General features: G+C 35.4%; 1 non-coding gene across 1 annotated transcript; it reads left to right on the forward strand.

Annotated features, from left to right (window-relative positions):
- The first annotated feature begins 557 nt into the window (after positions 1–557).
- On the forward strand, positions 558–664 carry LOC137743953 (small nucleolar RNA R71). The gene has a single exon (XR_011069559.1). It is a non-coding gene; the product is annotated as a small nucleolar RNA R71 (small nucleolar RNA).
- Positions 665–5,103: the final 4,439 nt, after the last annotated feature.

Genomic DNA, 5,103 nt, shown 5'->3' on the forward strand with positions numbered 1-5,103 from the left:
TGGAGAGTACTATTGGTAGTTTGCTGGAATTGAACGATGTTTTAGGCTAGCAATTTGACCGTATCTTCATGTGTAGTGGCAGACTTTGGTTGGAAATTTTGAAACTGATTGTTATTCTTCCATGAGAGGTTGGGATGATCTCTCCAACTAGGGTTATATGTATTAAAGTATGCGTCATTCCTTGGCCTTTGATTGTAAGAGTTCATGAAATTCACTTGCTCTTGGACGAATTTGGGATAAGCCTCACTAGATGAGCATTGATAAGTAGGATAACCTAACCTTAGCTATCTTGGGCACCATATTAAGCACAGAATCAAGCTCCTTTTTCCAAACTAGCCACCTGCAATTCAAGATCATTATTAGAACTCATTTCATACACTCCAGCTCGTTTACTTCTTGTATCTTTGTGTTGGGCATTAGATCCCAACATCTCATAGATGTTATATGACTCTTGAGCATTCTTTTTCTTCAAAGCTCCACCTGCTGCATTTTCAACAATAGATTGACATGTTTGGGTTAATCCATCATAAAAAAATTGCATTTGTAAGTAAGGAGGTAACCTATGATGTGGACATTGCAGCAAAAGGCCTTTGAAGCGCTCCCAACATTCATTGAAAGGTTCTCCATCATGTTGTGCAAAATTGAAGATTTGCTTTCTCAAAGTAGCTGTCTTTTGAGTAGAGAAAAATTTCTCCAAAAATTTCTTAGCTACGGCATCCCAAGTGGTGAGCGAACCAGGTGCTAAAGTCATTAGCCAACCCTTAGCCTTATCTTTCAATGTGTACGGAAAGACCCTCATCCTCAGATTTGCTTCATTCACTCCCTGCAAAGGTAAACCACTCACAACATTATAGAATTCTTTAATATAGGCTAACGGATCTTCATTAGGTAAACCATAAAAAGAAGGAAGCATGTGAAAATGTGAAGTTTTGAGATAATAATTTCTAGCTTCAAGAGGCAGTAAGATGCATGAAGGTGAATTTGGTATAATCGGTTGAGCATAATCCTCCAAAGCTTAATTGTCATCATTATTGTCAGCTATCTCTTCTTCTCTGTCTGAATTAGAGTGCTCAGAATAAGCACCTACACTCGCTGATCTAGAAGATTGATCGTCCTCGTCTTCACGGTTAATTTAAGCATTAGTTGATAGACAGTTCTCAAAAGTGTTGCTCTTTATACGTTCAAGTTTTTGGCCTATCTTAGCAAGTTTGTTGGACATATACTACCTGAGAAATAGAAAGAACACAAATGAAATTTAGAAATCTAAACTGAAAATGAAAATAAATAGGGTTTGAAGAACAAGCAATTATAGGGGGCTGAAATCAGTCCCCGGCAACGGCGCCATAACTTTGTTATGTTCCTTCCAAGTGCAATAGATGGTTAGTATAATGGCACAAGTAAGGGTGTCGAACCACAGGGAATGATTAGACCTCTATAAATTACTAGCCTTGAAAGAACCCTAACTAAACAATGAAAATAACAAATTAAATGTAGGTTGTGTGCTGTTAATGAGAATAACTAAAAATACAAGAAAAATGTAACAACGAATGATATGTTGATTGAGAAACGATGAGGATGGGTCTAAGGATTTCGAGTTCACCATTACAAAACCAATTCCATGTTCATAAAGTTAAATCGTATTCAATTACCAACCTGTTTCTAGAGTTCGTTTTACATATATATGATCAGCCATATGATGTATGTCTTGATCAAATTCTCTTAATCTACAACCTAATTGGGATGTTCAACTTCGATTCCAAATTAAAAGTCTTTAGCATGCAATTAAACGTTAAAGAACCAAAAGAAATACATAGCAGGATGTTTGCATAACATTCTCTTCATTTATTCACATGTCTACCAAGATTAAGCATGATGTTTACTATAATCTTGATCAAATGATCTGTAAGAAATCCTAATGGTGATCAATCATTAAAATTAACAAACAAATTTAACAAAAGATTCAGTGAATGAAACAAGAGACAGATTGATGAATTGAATATTTTAACATAAAAACATGGATCAATTGTGCTAGGCTACATCGAAATCCCTAGCTATGAATTTAGTTACACATCATGTTCACAAAGATGAAATTGGAAATACACAACATGAGTGAAAATAAATCAAAGAAAGAGGAAACCCTTGAAGCAATTCTGATGTTGAACTTCTCCGAGAACAGCCTGTCGAGATGAGTCTTCGATGATGTTGGAGAGTATAGAATGGGTGGAGTTTTGAGTGTGGATGAAAAGAGGGAAAAATAGTGAATGAAGTTGTGAAATTTGCTCAAAATAAAAGGTGTATGGTGGCTGAAAGGCTAGGTTTTATGATGTTAAAGAGCTGTTACAGATTGCCAATACATCCCAGTAATTGGGCATTTAATTCCCATGTTTTTTTTGCTATTATTGGTCTTATAAAGAGCCATATTCATCACCATATTTAGTTTCCACTTTTAATTCTTTGTGTACATCAACATCCTTATTCAATTCTCCATTTTTAGCACCATTTTGCCTTATTTGTCCTCAACTGAGCTCTAAAATACGATTAGCTGCACACTAACACAAAAGAGGGTAAAATACAACTAGTTTAACTCAAAAATATCACAAAGGGACTAGGAATGGATGGTATAAATGTATGAAATGTATGAGTTATCAGCCTCAAGATATGGGGGTGACATTGCAGACATTGATTTCTATGGAAAACTAACAAGGGTTGTGCAATTGCTTTACAAAGACCGGTGTCAAGTTATCCTGTTAAAGTGTCACTAGTTTGATATAAACCCACGTCGAGTTGGAGGTGTTAAGCGAGACGATGGTTTGCTATCAGTCAACATTAACAGATGTTGGTATAACGATGACGCCTACATTTTGGCAACGATGACGAAACAAATTTTCTATATAGATGACCCTAAGGGCGGGAGGGGACGGAAAGTAGTTCAAAAGATTGAACACAAAGGGCTGTATGATACCCCGGACCGAGAGCCTGCTGCCAATGATGATTATGTTGACGTTGCTGACCAACAATTGGAGACTTCAACGACAATTGGTGCATATACACTACGGGATATGACTATTGTACAAGAACCGTATCAAGTAGCCGGAGGTCCTGAAATCGAAATACTAATCAACTCTATTATGATTGACCTCGGGGATCTATAGCGATACTATGCACCCGAGCGCGCAAACGATGATGTTGACGTGCTTATATATGAGGAGGAATGGGAGTTTGAATCTGATGATAATGATGATATTTATTCTAGTTTAGACAAGGATTAATAAAAAATTGTGATGTAAATGTAATGATATGTATTGAATGATATTTATTTTGTATACAAACAAAAGTTTCATTTAAAATTTGTAACAAAATTATTATTTTTTTTAAATTTATTTAATTATTTAAACCAAAAAATAAGTTAAATTTATAGATTTGCGCTACGTTGTTTTATAAATGTTTGTTGCGCAAATATTTTAAAATTCGTTTAAAAAAAAAAAAAAAAAAAAAAACTAGTGGCACGACAAAAGTTTAAACACCCTCGTCACGCAAACATGTAAAAATTTGATTTTTTGTGCCAAAATTGGGCGCGTTTTTAATTCGGTGCCTTAATTAACTCTCTCTCTCTCTCTCTCTCTATCTCAAACTCACTCAATCTCTCTCGATTTTGTCCGATTCTCTCAAGCTCCTCTCTCCCTCTCTCCCACTCTGTCTATCTCAGAATCACTATCTCAAGCTCCTTTCTCCCTCTCTCACACTCTCTCTATTTCTTTGTCTCTCTGCTAATCTCCCTATCGCATCTGCCGCACTCCAACGCCTCACCCTCTCCCCACCGCCACAACATTACTAGGTAAGCACCCAGTCTCCCTTAATTCATCTCCCTTAATTCAATTATTTATAATTGCAATTTTCTCAAATTTTATATTGAATTGTTCTAATCTCAACATTTAGGAATTTAGGGTTGGAATTAGGAAGCCTGGGTTAAGGATTCAGGGTTGGAATTGGGAATCCTGGGTTAAATCTCCGTGCATGTAGCTATACATTCATCCCAGGTTGTAGTTTCAAGGATTTTGTATGTGCAAATAAAGTTTGCTTATATTTGGATCTTAGGGTTAAATCTGAGGATCTTTTATGTGCAAATAAAGGATTTTTTATGTCCAACACAAGGGTTAAATCTCTGTGCATGTAGCTATACCATTACAATCTAGTTTTGGATAAAATATTCATGTCAAAGCAAGGAAGACAGGTTGGTTTTTGTAACTACTTACAAGCAATCAAGTAAGAGAAAAATGGTCAAGTCCAATAAATTCAGTTACACAGAACCATTATAATCTAGCAGTATCAAATCGAAAACCTTACACTCATCATAGTAAACCAATTAAATACCAGCTGCATAATGAATCAAAAGCATATATCTTATTTCATAGGTTTATGTATGGCGTTGCTTTTTGAAGTGACTTTTTCTTTCTGTAGCATGAACCAAATGGATTCTTTTTGAAGTTAATTACCAAGAAAAACTGCTGAGAAAATTACAAAACAAAATGGCATGTGGAGCCAAAAAAGATAATAAAAACTACTGCTGGATGGTTACCACTATATCTGTTGGTTGCCTGGGCATGCCTCATCTAACTGCAGCAGACTAATTCGAATTACGAGGAAGATTTGGCATGTAAACCAGCCTCTAAAATTATAATTCAAGTGGTAAGTAGTGTCTCAAGAGAGAGTCTGTCTGAGTTTGAAAATGAACCCAATGTGTTTTTGTGAAGCATAGGTAGTATGATATATTTTTCATTTGATGATTGTCAGAACCTCCATGTTAGCCAATTAACTAGTGCATTCAATAAACTCTGCATAATCTAATGTACTAATTCAATCTTGACCCGTGAGAATGACCTCACAAAGAACATTTTGGAGTAGTGCAAGTGTTCTGTGTTGTATGTTTGAAAAGAAGTTTGACATTTATAGATACCTAGTTTCCTTTGAATTTGGTCAATCTAATATTAGTTGTCAAGTGTTTTTGGTTGGATTATGAACATCATCCATTTTAGTTCTGCTTTTAGTCTCCTTTTATATATTTGAGTGGTTCTTTCCTGGATTTTATTAACTTTGTAGATCATT

Source organism: Pyrus communis, chromosome 11 (genome assembly GCF_041283825.1).
Source record: "Pyrus communis isolate YQ-2024b chromosome 11, ASM4128382v1, whole genome shotgun sequence".
Lineage (NCBI taxonomy): Eukaryota > Viridiplantae > Streptophyta > Magnoliopsida > Rosales > Rosaceae > Pyrus > Pyrus communis.